Source organism: Lycium barbarum, chromosome 11 (assembly GCF_019175385.1).
Source record: "Lycium barbarum isolate Lr01 chromosome 11, ASM1917538v2, whole genome shotgun sequence".
Taxonomy (NCBI): Eukaryota; Viridiplantae; Streptophyta; class Magnoliopsida; order Solanales; family Solanaceae; genus Lycium; species Lycium barbarum.
Genome location: NC_083347.1, coordinates 111,419,389 through 111,436,355, shown reverse-complemented (window position 1 = coordinate 111,436,355; position 16,967 = coordinate 111,419,389). Strand labels below are relative to the sequence as shown.

Here is a 16,967-nt window from a genome sequence, read left to right as displayed (position 1 = left end):
CGGTTCTTTAAAACAAAAAAATCTTTAATACTATTAGCTGTATTTTTTTCAGCAGCCCGGCAAAGTCGTAGCCAGTTGAGACAAGCTCGGAGTCGTGTTCGGGAAGCTTCCAGCGCTTGTACCCCCTTAGGAAACTCCCCCCTTCGTTTCAGCTTGAACCGTCTTCTTTTAAAGCTCCTGATGAGCGGCAATGAGACGTGGAAGAGTACTCTCCCGATCGGACAAGGCCTTCTTAGCTTCCTGCCACCTTGATACAAAAGTTGTCTGTTGAGACGCAAACCCTGACATATCGGCCTATAGGCGCAAATTCTTGGACTTCAACCTTTCCAATTCACCTGATGTAGTAGAAGGCATTCTCTTGACCAGATCGATGGCAGAAACAGTTCTAGCATGGCCATGCAAAAGAAAAAAAGAAGATAACGTAGTAGAGATCCTGACGTAGCATAATAAGAACTTTATATTAAAAAACCAGCGACGTACCTGAAGAAATAGTACGGCCAGGTGGGAGAGGGAAGCTTCCAAGCTAAGACTGAGCCGTTCAGTCAAAAGAGGCTGAGCTGAGGGGCCGACACCAGCATCACCAGGCACACCCTCGGCATTCTCAGGTCTATCATTCTCTGGGAGAACCACCACGCTCTCAGCAGCAACATTGGAAGCCCTCCGGTGTTCCGATCGGCATCCTTCCCCTCTTCACCTTCATCCAGGTTCACCACGCCTTGAATAGCTTCGTTCCAGTATTGAACGAGCCTGCAGCATGTCCTGACCCGGGAACCAATTCTCTGGAGGAAGAAGTGCCGGCATAACCTGAAGGCCTTCGTTTGCGGGAATCCGAGGCAGAGGCTGCAATCAGTGCAATATTGGCCCGGGCTTCTTCCCGGGAGGGGGCCTTCGGGGATGAAGACCCCCGAAAAGGGAAGCCTGCAGAAGAAAAAGTATGCGGAAGTCTAGTTATAAGAGGATGCGATTAAAGAAAGTAGCACAAGGAAAAGGTTCTCTAGTTCACCATGGGCCTCTCAACCCCGAGAGGCCTCCTACAGGGCCTCTCAACCCCGAGAGATACGCGCAGAATGGCTATCACCCAGCCAAAAAGGTCGGGCATAAAATCTTGTTCAACTGGAGTTGCTATAAACAAAAACACAATACATATTAAAGGTGGTGCCTGTCAAAACGAAAAGAGGGATAACAAAGAGAAAGAAGTGAATATGAGCATGATTCCACTGCTTTGGGAACAGATCAGGAGATGTACAATGCAAGAGATTAGTGCGTATCATCACAAATCGATTGTACCAGTCGCGGTCATACTCATCCTCAGTACTGGTGATCAGTCCGCGAGAGACCAAATGAATCATTCCCCCTGGAAGATGCGAGGGGAGTACAGGTGAATCAATTGATCCAAAGTGAAAGGGAGTCCTGCTATGTCAGCTAGATATCGAATACACTGAATTATTCTCTAAATTTGAGGCACCAATTGAGTAACACAGACTTGGTAGCGGTGGCAGAACACCTCAATCATATCATGCAGGGGCAGGGAGAAACCGATGGTGAAAGGGTAAGTATAAATCATCGGCATACCAACAACATAATGAAAAATGTTGGTATCCTCAGGGGCCAGAAAAATCTCAACCTCGGGTCCCCATTGGCAGTCAGTGCGAACCTGGCGAAGGGTGGAACCAGTGAGCAAGGAGCGTATTCCCATAACTAACCCCAATTGCTGACTAGGGCGGAAGTCCTTTGAAAAACTAAGGATTGGGGGAATGATATCAGTGGTAGTAGACCCCAAGTCAATTTCTTGGGTATTGGGGGAAGAGTCAGTGTCGTTTCCCTGGTCAGAAGGGGCAACAAAAGCCCTGTCCAATCGATCATCTGCAGGAATAGAGGTCAGGTGTTAGGAAGAAGACGAAGAGGTAGACATTATTCTCCTGAGGGGAAAGAAAGGGAGAAGGAAAAAATCAGAAGCAGATAGTGAAGGTATAAGGCAATAATGTTCTGAGGAGTTCATGAGGAAATTCAGTGGACTAATTGGCGGTATAAATAGGGGAAGGGGTAGTCATTGGCCTCGATTGACGAATCGGCATACCTAATCCTGTAACCGTCAATCGCTCCCTGTGAAGCGGTGCCACCGAATGAGTGGATGAGTGCATTAAATATTGTCCTGACAATATGTCTAATCGTGGGGAAAGTGGCGATATTTCACTAGTTTCCCCCGTAGAATTTAAAAAAGACGGACTCTTCCACTTCCCGGGCTCATGTTATGGAGGACCCGAAAAGTGAGGGACTATCTGTATTAGGTGAAAAGCACACTCAGAGGCACTTTGTATGACCGGATGCTCGGAGGACCTGAGGGATCCATACAGCTCGTTCCCACTCCTACCAACTCGTGTCACGTTATCCAACCTCGATTAGAGCGCCGCATCATATATAGACGTTAAGGTCACAAAGAAGTCACATCACCTATATTTGGGGGTTTAAGAAGTCATTTTAGCTTATATAAGGGTAGCTTCGGATAGAAGGAATGACATCCATTATTGATATATTTTCTTGAATCATTTTCTTGTTTGTTATCTCGCATTGTGCTTTACCCGTACTCACAGCTACTCCAAATCGGGCTCATAACAGAGCTTCCAAGATTGGATAAGACTCACTTGTCTTCAAACCTAAATAAAAACAAATCTCTAACAGAAAACATTTATAAAATGAATTGTTTGTAAAATCCGAAATTTGGGTTTGTGACTCATTTTATTGGTTTGCAGTGTGGTTCTTCTTGGGGTTTTTTCAGGCCATTCAATGGGTTCTTAAAGCTTTTTGCGTGGATTGCCCTTCTTTTAGAGTGGTCTTAAAATTTTTGCCCCTCATATTTGTGGTCTTTAAATTTTTCCCCTCATATTTTTGGTCTTTAAGTTTTGCCCTTCGCTTGAAAAGATGGGTAAGTACCCAAGGTTTTGGGTTCGAGCCCTCGCTCAGGCATTAAATAAAAAAATAATTTCGCAAGGCATGGCTGGGGGGAGTGTGGGAGTGTATGCCGGATCCTTAAGGAAAAACTAAAGTTATGCCGGATCCGACATAACTAAAAGTCTACCCCATAAGGAAGAACGTTTCCTTAAGGCATAGTTTGATTATGCCTTATGGGGCAGACTTTTAGTTAAGGCATAACCAAAAGTATGCTCATAAGGCAGAACTTTTCCTTAAGGCATAGACTTTGCCTTATAAGACAAACTTTTAGTTATGACGTAAGGAAGAGTTCCGCCTTATGGGATATACTTTTAGTTATGTCTTATGGGACACACTTTTAGTTAAGGCATAACTAAAAGTCTGCCCCATAAGGCGGAACTTTTCCTTAAGGCATAAATAAAAGTTTGCCTTGAAAAGTAAAATAAAATAAAATATATGCCTCAAGGCAAAGTCTGTCGGAGGGGGCAGAGTGAAATTAAACTCTGTCTTGCGAATTTTTTTAAAATTTTTGACTGAGCGGGGGTTTGAACCCGGAACCCACGAATTTTAGGCAAAGGACAAAAATTAAAGATCACCAATTTGAGGGCAAAAGTTAAAGACCACCCCAAAAGAAGGGCAATTCTCAGAATTGCCTTTTTTTAAGCAGTATGGAACAAATGGGTCATGACTTACGATTTATGGGTTAATTAATGGAGTGAAGTCGGATAATTAAAATGATAATTAGGGAAATCTATTAAGTTTGAGGGTAACTTTGAAAACTTTGTTAACCATGGGATTAAATTTGGCCACATAATATAGCATGTGAAGAATATATTTCATTAACTTCAACAATCATGATCATAACATGAAGATTATGAGATAAAAAATAACTTTTCGATTAAGATGGTCATGAGATACATAACAAGAAAACATCCAATACTAATCGAAATTGCAATATTAACATTATTATTAAATGGAAACAGTTTCAACTTAATCAAATCTGTGTTCATAGCAGATTGAAGTCTCCACAAGACCACAACCTAGACAAATTTATTATAGTACTCGTTTACAGTTGTTTATTTCACTTCTGGATAAAGCTCAGTGGCTTCGACACCTATAGAAGGATCAACCTCAAAGTTTACAGAATCACCTTTAACAAAAACTGAATGGCATATGGCCAAGTTGACTCTTAATCCAAGAGGTCCCTGATGGGAATAAAATAGACCCGCAAAAATAATATTCACGGTATTAGTGATAAACGCGGAACACTAACTTATGGTTAAATCAGCAAGAATAAAATGCAGCAATAATGACACCAAGATTTTATGTGGAAACCCTTCTGAATAAGGGAAAAACCACGACCAAGAGGAGCAGCTGATATCACTATAGAGGAATTTTACACTGTGTAGTAACGAGTACAAATACTCCTAAGACCACTACACCCTCAAAAGAAATAACACTCTTTTGATTTTCCCACCTCACTACAATATCACTCACACTCTATTTTTCTTCACAGACTATTTTCTTACAGTCTATGGAATACCTCACTTTTGCTCTCACTCAGATGTATTGTCTGAGATTTTGGTGTGTTACAAATGAACCATAAGCTGCCTATTTATAGGAATGAATTTCCTATGGTGAGGTAAGCGCTTACATCACGATTATGATGAGGTAAGCGCTTACATCATGAAAATGTGAACAAAGAAATTGGCTTGTTAGCCAAGTCCACAATTGTTGCCAATGTATAATTTGTCAAAGGAAGAAAAATCTTCCTTTCTTAAAATATGGGATAGGGGACTGGACCCCACAAATCTCCCCCTCCAGTCCCATTCACCTGAAGGAGGGTACACTGGCTTCTAATTTGAGTGCATGCCGACAAGTTCTTTGCACGATTCGAACTTGTCTCTCGGTACCGCCTTGGTCAGCATATCTGCAGGATTTTCACTCGTGTGAATCTTCTTGACTTGGAACAATTCGCTTTCCAATTGCTCACGAATCCAATGATATCTGACATCGATGTGTTTTGTTCTCGCATGGTACATGGAGTTCTTGCTCAAGTCTATTGCACTCTGACTGTCACAATAGACAACATACTCTATTTGCTGCAATCCAAGTTCTTGAAGGAATCTCTTGAGCCATATCATCTCTTTGCCAGCTTCAGTAGCCACAATATACTCCGCTTCCGTTGTAGATAGTGCAACACACTTCTGCAACTTTGACTGCCATGATATAGCTCCCCCTGAAAAAGTAAACAAATATCCAGTAGTGGATTTTCTGTTATCAAGGTCACCTGCCATATCAGAATCTGTATAGCCCTTCAAAATTGGATTTGATCCTCCAAAACACAAGCATTCATCTGATCTTCCTCTTAGATACCTGAGTATCCACTTCACAGCTTCCCAATGCTCTTTCCCTGGATTTTCGAGAAATCTGCTAACAACACCGACTGCATGAGCAATATCTGGTCGAGTGCATACCATTGCATACATTAAACTTCCGACGGCAGAGGAATAAGGAATCTTGGCCATTCTCTATTTTTCCTCTGTTGTTGTAGGACACATCTTTTTGCTCAATTTCAGATGACCAGGAAGAGGTGTGCTAACCCACTTAGCACTCTTCATATTGAAGCGCTCTAGTACACGTTCTATGTACTTTTTCTGCGACAAATAAAGCTTCTTTTCATCTCTCGAACGAGTAATTCTCATGCCCAAAATCTGCTTAGCATGACCCAAGTCTTTCATTGCAAAAGACTTACTCAACTGTTTCTTCAACTCGTCAATCCTGGAAGAATTTTTGCCTACAATCAACATATCATCCACATATAGCAGAAGGATGATAAAGTCACCATCAGAAAATCTTTGTACAAACACACAGTGATCTGAAGAAGTCTTCTTGTAGCCTTGCTCCCCCATAACAGACTCAAACTTCTTGTACCACTGTCTGGGAGCTTGCTTCAATCCATAGAGACTCTTCTTGAGTTTGCATACAAGATTTTCTTTACCTTTTGCCTTGAAGCCTTCAGGTTGTTCCATATAAATCTCCTCTTCTAAGTCACCATGAAGAAAAGCAGTCTTCACATCCATCTGCTCAATCTCCAAATCAAGACTAGCAGTCAAACCAAGAACTGTCCGAATGGAGGACATTTTCACGACAGGAGAAAATATTTCATCAAAGTCAATACCTTTCCTTTGACCAAATCCCTTAACAACCAATCTAGCTTTGTATCTGGGCTTCAAGCTGTGTTCTTCGGCTTTAACTTTGAACACCCACTTGTTCTTCAAAGCTCTCATGCCCTTAGGCAAGTTCACCAACTCATAAGTATGGTTCTCACGCAGAGATTTCATCTCATCTTGCATGGCTTCAATCCATTGATCCTTGTGCTCATCTTCCATGGCCTCCTCATAACATTCAGGTTCTCCCCCATCAGTGAGTAATACATACTCATTAGGTGAATAACGGGAAGAAGGAACATGCTGTCTAGTAGACCTTCTAAGTGGAATATCTGACTCATCCACGACTTCATGAGTAGGAGCATCTACTTCATCAATAGCAGCATCGTTATCATCATCAACATGTCGATCTGGAACATGATTCTGGGCATCACCATCGTCATCGAGCCCACCAACTTTATCAGCATTTGTATGAGGAACTTGATCAAGATTAACTAAACCTTCAGAACTTGAAGATTTTATCTTCTCCGTTTTGTTAATATCTTCAATGGTTTGATCCTCCATGAAGATAACATCACGGCTTCTCACAACCTTCTTCTCAATTGGATCATATAGCCTGTAACCAAACTCATCAAGGCCATAACCAATGAAGATGCACTGCCTTGTCTTGGCAGTTAATTTTGACCTTTCATCTTTAGGCACATGTACAAAAGCTTTACAACCAAACACTTTCAAGTGGTCATAGGAAACATCCTTTCCATACCAAACTCTGTTTGGAACATCACTTTGCAAAGCAACCGCAGGGGATAGATTAATAACATGTGCAGCGGTCAATAAAGCCTCATCCCAAAAGGAATTCGGCAACTTTGCTTCAGAAAGCAAACATCTGACTCTTTCCATCAAGGTCCTGTTCATCCTCTCTGCTAAACCATTAAGCTGAGGAGTCTTAGGAGGAGTCTTCTGGTGTCTGATACCCTGTTGCTTGCAGTATTCGTCAAACGGTCCACAATATTCACCACCGTTATCAGTACGAATACACTTCAGCTTCTTTCCAGTTTCTCTTTCAACTGAGGCCTGAAACTGCTTAAAGACACCCAACACTTGGTCTTTAGTCTTTAAGACGTAGACCCAAAGTTTCCTTGAGCAATCATCAATAAAGGTAGCAAAATAAAGTGCACCACCCAAAGTCCTTGTCTTCATTGGACCACATAAATCTGAATGCACCAACTCAAGCAACTCTGTCTTTCTTGAAGGAGGATGAGACTTGAAAGAAACTCTATTTTGTTTTCCAGCCAAGCAGTACTCACACTTTTCTAATTTAGCACTTTAGAAATTTGACAATAATTTCTTTTTGGCCAGAACATTTAGTCCTTTCTCGCTAATGTGGCTAAGCCTCTTATGCCATAACGTTGAAGAGCTATTGCTCTCAACTGCATTCACCATATCAACACAGGTAGAGGCCGTAGTCCAGTATAGACCACGACGCTTTTCGCCACGAGCCACAATCATGGAACCTTTAGTAAGCTTCCACTTTCCAGCACCATTGGTACTGACATATCCCTCATCATCCAAAACACCAACAGAGATCAAGTGCAAACGAACATCAGGTGCATGCTTTACATTGTTTAAAACTAGTTTAGTTCCAATACTAGTTTTCAAACAAATCGTTCCAACACCAGCCACCCTGGATACAGTCTCATTACCCATACTCAAAGTTCCAAAGTCACCCGGAGTATAGGATGAGAAACATTCCTTCCTTGATGTCACATGAGATGCGGCACCACTGTCCACAACCCAGTTTGACTCATCACAAGCAATATTTATCAGATCCGCATCAAGGACAGTAACAAGATCTTCTGTAGTGACAGCGGCAGCACGATTGCCATCTTCTTTCTTTTCCTCCTTTTCTCTATTCTCTTTTTTCAAAATCCGGCAGAACTTCTTTGTGTGCCCTTTTTTCCCGCAATGATAGCAGTCAATATCTTTAAGTCTGCTTCTGGATTTGCTTCTATGATGTTCTCTATTTTGAGAACCACGATTCTTGCCTCTCCCCCTAGTGTCAGTCACCAAGACATCTGATGAGGAGGAACCTTGAGATTTTCTTCTCATCTCTTCATTTAAAAGACTGCTCTTGGCAAGATCCATAGAGATCACACCATCCGGAGCAGAATTTGATAATGAAGTTCTAATAATTTCCCAAGAATCTGGTAGGGAACCAAGTAGAAATAAGCCTTGAATTTCTTCATCAAAATTAATACCCATAGCAGATAACCGGTTCATGATCCCCTGAAAAATATTCAGATGATCTGTCATTGCGGAACCATCGTGGTATTTTAAACCCAGCATTTGCTTTATCAGAAACATCTTGTTATTACCAGTTTTTCGAGCATACAAACTTTCAAGATGCTCCCATAGGGTCCGAGCATGTGTCTCTCCAGAAATATGGTTCAACACATTATCGTCAACCCACTGTCTAATAAAGCCGCAAACCTGCCGATGCAACAAATTCCACTCTTCATCTGATTTATTATCAGGCTTTTTATTTCCAAAGACAGGTTGATGAAAATTCTTGACATAGAGCAAATCTTCCATTTTGCCCTTCCAAATGGCATAATTTACGCCACTCAAAGTAACCATTCTACTAGTGTTGGCTTCCATCGTTTATCACAAATACAAATATTATTTTATTCGAAGACCAAAGTAATTCTTTTCTGATGTGGAAGTTCAGACTGTGCTGCAACCACAGAGCATACTCAGACAAAACCTTGGCTCTGATACCACTTGATGGGAATAAAATAGACCCGCAAAAATAATATTCACGGTATTAGTGATAAACGCGGAACACTAACTTATGGTTAAATCAGCAAGAATAAAATGCAGCAATAATGACACCAAGATTTTATGTGGAAACCCTTCTGAATAAGGGAAAAACCACGGCCAAGAGGAGCAGCTGATATCACTATAGAGGAATTTTACACTGTGTAGTAACGAGTACAAATACTCCTAAGACCACTACACCCTCAAAAGAAATAGCACTCTTTTGATTTTCCCACCTCACTACAATATCACTCACACTCTATTTTTCTTCACAGACTATTTTCTTACAGTCTATGGAATACCTCACTTTTGCTCTCACTCAGATGTATTGTCTGAGATTTTGGTGTGTTACAAATGAACCATAAGCTGCCTATTTATAGGAATGAATTTCCTATGGTGAGGTAAGCGCTTACATCACGATTATGATGAGGTAAGCGCTTACATCATGAAAATGTGAACAAAGAAATTGGCTTGTTAGCCAAGTCCACAATTGTTGCCAATGTATAATTTGTCAAAGGAAGAAAAATCTTCCTTTCTTAAAATATGGGATAGGAGACTGGACCCCACAGTCCCTCTGCAAAATAAGTTGAAAAAGAATCACAAGATGGAAATTAGAAGCCCGAATATGGATTCAGCCGAGCTTTGATTAATAGCTTTTGCTTTTGGTTCGCACCGTATGTTAAACCTTTTTTTTTTAAAGAAAAATATTCTCTCCATTTCTTAACTATGTAATGGGCACTTGAAAACATAAACAAAAGGTTTTTCAAAATTTGAACCGAGAATGTTTAATAAGATCACTTTATCATGTGTTCAGGTGCTTAATTGAAACAAGCCGTAGTCCGAGTGCTCTAAATGAAATTTACTAACAAATTTAAAAGGTTGACCATGTATTTAGTATTTCTTTTTAATTTCGTATCAATTTAAATTATATCACATAAATTACGACGGAAAGTGTACTTATTACATTACCTTGTATAATCTGGAGAATATGTTCCTCTGAAAGATACAACTTGTCGAGGGTCTTGCCAATCTTTTTCTCCCACAAGGACACTATCTCATTGAAGGACAAAATATTGGCAGAAGGTCTCATGTGAAGAGTTGTATTCAAGGTTCGTGGATCATCTACTGCTTTAATGGTGTATGTGGCTATGCCTTCTTCCTTGACATATATTGCTTTCATTGTGAAATAGAAAGAGTAAACAGTCAGCACAAGGCACTTACATAACTTCAACTTTACACTGTTAGTGGGATAAAGCCGGTTATAGCAAATTATTACTTTATTTAAACAGGATATGGAGAGTTACTGTTGTTGCAATTCAACTCAACCTGATAGAGCGTAAAAATTTTCTACACTGTTACTGCACATATTTAAACTCTTTATAATGAGTTTTAGTTACGGATTTAAGTTATATATATTGACAATATAATGAATTGTTATGAAGAGTCCCACATCGGGCTCATATGAGATGGGTGGTCTCTTTATATAGTTTGGACAATTCTCACCTCTTGAGCTAGTTTTTGGGTTGAGTTAGGGTAAAGATCCATTTCTTACATGGTATTAGAGCAGGATTCATCCAATTTTCGTTTCTCGATGCTGAGCCTCTATAATAAAACTTGCTCATGCTCCAGATGTCTTGGGAGTGGGGGGTTGAAGATCGAGTCCCACATCGGGCTCTTATGGGATGGGCTGTCTCTTTATATGACTCGATCAATTCTCAGCTATTGAGCTAGTTTTTGGGTTGAGTTAGGCCCAAGATTCATTTCGTTACGGTTACTGTCATGTTGTAGTAGGTTACTTACCGTTTATTTTAGATTACTTATTAATTAAAGTCACCTCCAATTATCTTTTAAAGTAAGTTTTACATCATCAATATACGCTAATATATAAAGAACTTTTACCTTATTAGTGCAATTTTGTCTGTTATAATCAAGAATGATACAAAAAGTTACATGTCATTGTAAATCAACTTAATCTGATAGTTTAAATACGTTGTATTGTCAATGCAAATAACATAAACTCTTCTCTAATTAACTAATTACCTTTGGGGTTTCCATTGCCAAAAATGACCACTTTGTCTCTAGGAGGACTTTTAGCTTGTAAGAGCCCACCTTGTGCCTCTATCATCCTCCTGATTTTGGCCTTGAGAGCAAAATGTGCTGCAGCTGGCTCAACTACATGAACGTGATCCACATCGAATCCAAATTCTGAAGGAAGAAATCTCTGCAACTCACAACATTTTATGCTGTTGAACAAAGCCTTGTGGTTGTGTATGGTACGAAATATTTTTCACGCGAAAAATAAGTGTTCTTTTTTACTTATTTCTGGTGTTTGATAAGTAACCACAAAGTATTATCCCGAGAACATTTATGTATAATTCAGGCAAACACTAGGAGAGTGGAGATAAAGGTGGGGTTGAGGGTCGGGAGTGGGGAGGACTGAGGAGACAATTAGCGTGGAATATCACTTATAGAACTTGTTTTCCTTATCGATAACCAGGGAAGTTATTTTTCTAACTTGAAACTTGTTTTCCGAAAGAAAATATTTTAATTTCATATTATTTTGACCAACTAAACATGAGAACATTGTAAGCATTTTCCGTAAAAAAAAAAAAAAAAAAAAAAAAAAAAAACTTTTGTACCAAATACACCCTATATGTAGAAGGCATTTAGGATCTAGCTAGGTAGAATCAGTATAATCAAATTAAATATGATCTTAATGGAAAAAATCCAATCAAGTACAATTGGATCAAGTAATGTTCAATGGTCTTGTAGATAAAACAATTAATGGTTGAGATCCATGGCAACTTATATGCTTAACAAAAGAAATAAAAATGGCAAAATATACTAACCGGAGTTGTTAACTATAATCCACATTTCTTACCATTTTAAAAAAAAAAAAATTACTTTCTTACATTTTCAGGAAATTACAGCAAAATACACACATGCTTTTTCCCAAATTCTCAATTATAATTCAATAAAAGAAAATCAAACTAAAAAACATCATTGAGTTCTGAACAATAATTCAAGCAAAGAAATAATGTGATCATACATTAAAAAATCACAGTGCAACCTGATCTTGTTTGGAGCTTTGCAGATGAGGTATAAAAGTCAATTTTTTTCCCGCCATCTTAAATTTTTTTTCTTTAGAAAATTGATTATGATGCACTTTGCTTTATTATGCAGTTTAAAAAGGGATAATATGTGGTGTACTTAGTTGTAATTTCCAGTTGATAATGTATGAAAGTAAATCTTTTTAAAATGGTAAGACACGTGGGTTATAGTTAACAGCTTCCGTTAGTATATTTTGCCATTTTTAATTTCTTTTGTCAAGCATACGAGTTTAAATGGATCTCATCCATTAATTGTTTTATGGTACACATGACATGGATCTACAAGACCATTGAACATTACTTGACCCAATTGTACATGGCTGAATCTTTTTCCGATCTTAATATATATGCCTCTTAACCTTTTTATAAGTAAATATCGTTCGAGATGAAAGCAAATGATATCAGCTGAACCCACAGAATTGACATTCGCCGCAATTTTTATATGGGAATTTAACAATTTAAATGTCGTATATATCAAGAAGCTATATCCTTAATTACCTTGATATTTCCAGCTTCATTGATTGCTTTGATAATGTTCACTTGATCAGCAAATTGCCTTCCCCCAACAGTGGAAATCACCACATCAACCTGCTTAATTGTCTTGATCAAGCTTTCTTGATTGGATATATCTCCCTAATTACCAGGAAGTTGAAATATAAGACTGAAAGTCATGGTAATGTCACACTCACAATTTAATAAAAGTATTTTTACAGCATCAAATCACCGTGACCCTGTTAGTAATTTAGAACATAAGACAGATTATCAATTACAAAACTAGGTTCCCTTCTTTTAGAACCCATAAACCAAACAAATAAGGATTAAGTTCTTACCTTATCAAATTATCCAAAAAGAAATTGAAAACTTGGGGGCCAAGTAACGAATGGAGAGCGAGTAAAAACCTTTTTTTAAGTACTTATAAGAAATTTGTATTTTCAAATTTCTTTCGTTTTTTTGGCTCAAGAACACCCCCCTCTCCCTGCACCCCAACCTAATAATTCTAAATTGTATTAATAATTTAGAAACAAGACAGATTATTAGTTACATCATATTAAAATATGATGATTGTGCAAATATTTACAGTATCGCCAGCGTCTATAAGTTATAAGTAATGAGTACATACGTAAAATAGTGTAACACCATTATTCTTGAATGTGTCTATGAGTTTTGACTTCTCAGGGTTTGCAAGTGTGCTTTCTCTAACCAAAATGCAAGTTGGATGACCAGATTTTACACTTTCCTACACAAGGTATTTTCCTATATACCCCGTGCCTCCAATTATTAAGATCTTGCTTTTGTCTTTCATTCTACTACTAAGAGAAGAACAAAAGCAGCTCAGGTCTTTTGCGGAGCGAATTTGAAAGTCAGGCTAGTAATTAAATATCGGAAACAAAATGATTATACCAAAAGAAAAATAGATTGGGCTTAAGGAGGGACTAGAAATTGAAATAGAAATCAAGTTTGGGCATGAAATGGCTGATAGTAATATGGGGTTTATATAGAAAAGTTCAAGCTAGGCAAGGAAATTAAAATATGTGTATATCCGTTCACTGATGACATTACTTAGTTACGTTGCTGGTTGTGTCATTGTAGATGAGCATGTTATTGGAAAATAAGTGAAAATAATATATAGAAAAGATATTAGGCATGTTATAATTTAATTACAACAAACAAAAACATGTACGTAATAACATGTGGAAGTGATATACAAATCGTATCAGTGTAAACAAATTTTATATTAGCAGGTTATTTTTACCGGTTATAACAGGTAATACATCATATTGTTAAGATTTTAAATTTTATGTTTTAAGAATGCTTATCGGTAGATAGCATTTGAATAACTAGATGGGGTAAAGATTTATTTATATTGACCGCGTATAAACTTAAACTCTATCTAAACCAATCTAAGATAGAACAACATCAACATACCAGTATGATCGCACATGGTGAGGTCTGGAAAGGGTGGGGTGTACGCAGACCTTACTCCTAACCTGTGAGGTAAAGAAGTTATTTTCGATAGACCCACCGCTCAAGTAGAATGTTTACAAAAAAAAAAAAAACGGTTTGACAAATACAACAGTAGAAGTTGTGGAAAATAATGTAGAAAAGAAAAGTATTGACAACAAAAATCAGAAGTGTTACCCAAGTAAAACAAACAACAACGGTAATACAATCTGAAGAATAAGATAGTAATAGAATAATATACTGCTAATAATAATAATGATAAGTAGAAAAGGGAGCAAACAAGGTGCTATAAGCTAGAACCATACTCACCCAAGAGAAAATCGCGCCCGATTGATTACCTACTAACCATCTACCCTAATTCTCGACTTTCATATTTTTCTATCTAAGATCACGTCCTCAGTGAGCTACAATCTAACATACAACCTTGGTCATTATTAATTCCTCTCCTCGCTCTAATTACCAGACCCTTGTAATTGTTGTTAAGTGTTGGGATCTAAAGCTAAAAAGTCTATGATGCAAGTATACGTGTACTAGTGGAGAGAGACCAAGTGGCGTTTACAAAATGTAAAGCATCTGTTTAATTCCACCAATGAAGCATTTTACTCTCTCTTTAATAACCTTTAATTCCATAAAATAATAATTTGCACTTGGAAAAGTTAAAGAAAGTATAACAAATTCATTAGACATGTTACGTTATTGGTCAGACACATGGAAAGCAAAAACATATCCACAATTTAAATTTGATTAATTAGTTTGAGATATAAGACTAGCGAAAAGTCATGTATAAGAAATGTTGTTCACTAGATGACGTTTTTTTTAATGACGTTTTAAGGTTTAACTAAATGACCAATGCTAAAACAGACCTGACCCTGGCCTTGAGCGACGCTAAGAGGTTAAAATTGTAAATAATAACTTCAAAGAAGCTCCTAGTCAAACTATAATATTCCAAAAAAAGATCACTACCGTATTAGCTCGTCATTTGACAGCAATATCTTCAACTACTATACACTACAGTACAGCGTTGGGCTAGGCTATATGCATGATCAGAACCATTCATTTTAAATTGCATCCATCTCATTCCAATATTTATTAATTTAGGGGCACTAAAAGTTTTTGTCAAGAAAAGATTCCTAACAAATAACCATTTCATTCCAATATTTATTAATTTAGGGGCACTAAAAGTTTTTGTCAAAAAAAAGATTCCTAACAAATAATAGACCTGAAATTGATATGTCTACTCGTTTTCCCCTCTTCAATTCCCAATGAACAATATGATAATGACCTATCATTTGCTAAATTTGGTCATATATTGTCACCCAACCGGAGGGCCGCGACGGGCACCCGATGCTATCCCACCCTGGTACCCCTTATCATACATTTACATATACATCTAGGTGAGCCACATAGCTGAATCATACTTTCTATCCATCAATCATACTATTTCCATTGGGCAACAATACATATATATATATATATATATATATATATATATATATATATATATATATATATATCACCATTAATAACAATGCCCATAGCAATGTACATAAGTCGACGAGGCTAGCAAAATGTTATCCAAAATATAGGCCGACAAGGCCAAACACATCTAGCTATATACACATGTCTACGAGCCTCTAAGGAGAGTATGTCATATCATATAGGCGGGACAGGACCCCGCTACGCCCATAAATATGTACACAAAAGAATCAATACCAAAAGCTATAGCTCCGAATGAAATGGAGCTCCGCTATGTAGTCCCTGAGTAATGCAGCTATGGATCAAGTATGTCTCCCTGGCCACCTGCGGGCATGACGCAGCGTCCACAAACAAAAGGATGTCAGTACGACGAATGTACTGAGTATGTAAAGCATGATCAACATCATTATAGAAGCATAATAAGCAACATAAGAAATAGCATAAGATGGGAGATAGTATCATCGTCATAAGCACTTACTTGCTTTTCATAGGGACTTTCCATTTCTAATGGGAGTTTGTGTACATACATCCGTATTCATATCCGTACTCATTTACATTTCGTATCCATAGTCGTATTCATATACATGTTCATGTTCATATTCATACCATATTCGTATTCATACTCATTTCTATATCGTATACATATCCATATCATATACATAGCATTTACATAGCATACCCGACCACGAAGGTTCGGTGTTTCGCGTACCCGACCATGGCTAGGCTCGGTTATCATACATACCTGACCCTACCAAGGCTCAGGGTTACACATACCTGGCCCTACCAAGGCTCAGGGTTATCCGTACCCAACTACAGTGGTGCACGCGCATTATATATGTATGTATGTATATATATATATATATATATATATATATATATATATATATATATATTACCCAGCCATATAAGCTCGGGGTTCCATAATAGCCATTCTTAGGCACATATACATAAAATCCCATAAACATCGTTAGCGTCATCACTATTATCATCGTCATCATTATCATCATCACCATTATCGTCGTCATCATTTTCGTCATCACTATTATCATCGTCATCATTTTCGTTATCACTATTATCGTCGTCATCATTACATCTACCCTTATAGGATTATTCGTCATATGAGGAATTTAGTACAATTGTAACATATCGAGAATCATAAGCTTAGTAGCTTCTAAAGATAGAATCTTTTGGAGGACATCATAGGCTCATAGAAGAATAGAATTTGGCCAAAGAACCATGCCTTATGAAAGAAGGGTTGGCCTTACATATCTTTCCGCTCAACTATTCTATCACTCGCACGTTCTCCTTCAATGCTCACGTTTCTACCTTCATTAGAGTTATACTATCATTAGAAAGTCGATAACTTAACATACATGACTAAAGCTAGAGAGAATTGGACAGCATCTCCTTTATTTATACGACTTCCTCCATATCATACATCAACTCCCAAACATCAATAATACATTCACAATATCATAACAATAGTCTTTATTCATTCACATTA

At 37.9% G+C, this 16,967-nt stretch overlaps 1 pseudogene; it reads right to left on the bottom strand.

Moving 5' to 3' along the window:
* Positions 1–4,004: 4,004 nt before the first annotated feature.
* On the bottom strand, positions 4,005–13,328 carry LOC132619229 (isoflavone reductase homolog A622-like; annotated as a pseudogene).
* Between the last annotated feature and the right edge of the window lie 3,639 nt (positions 13,329–16,967).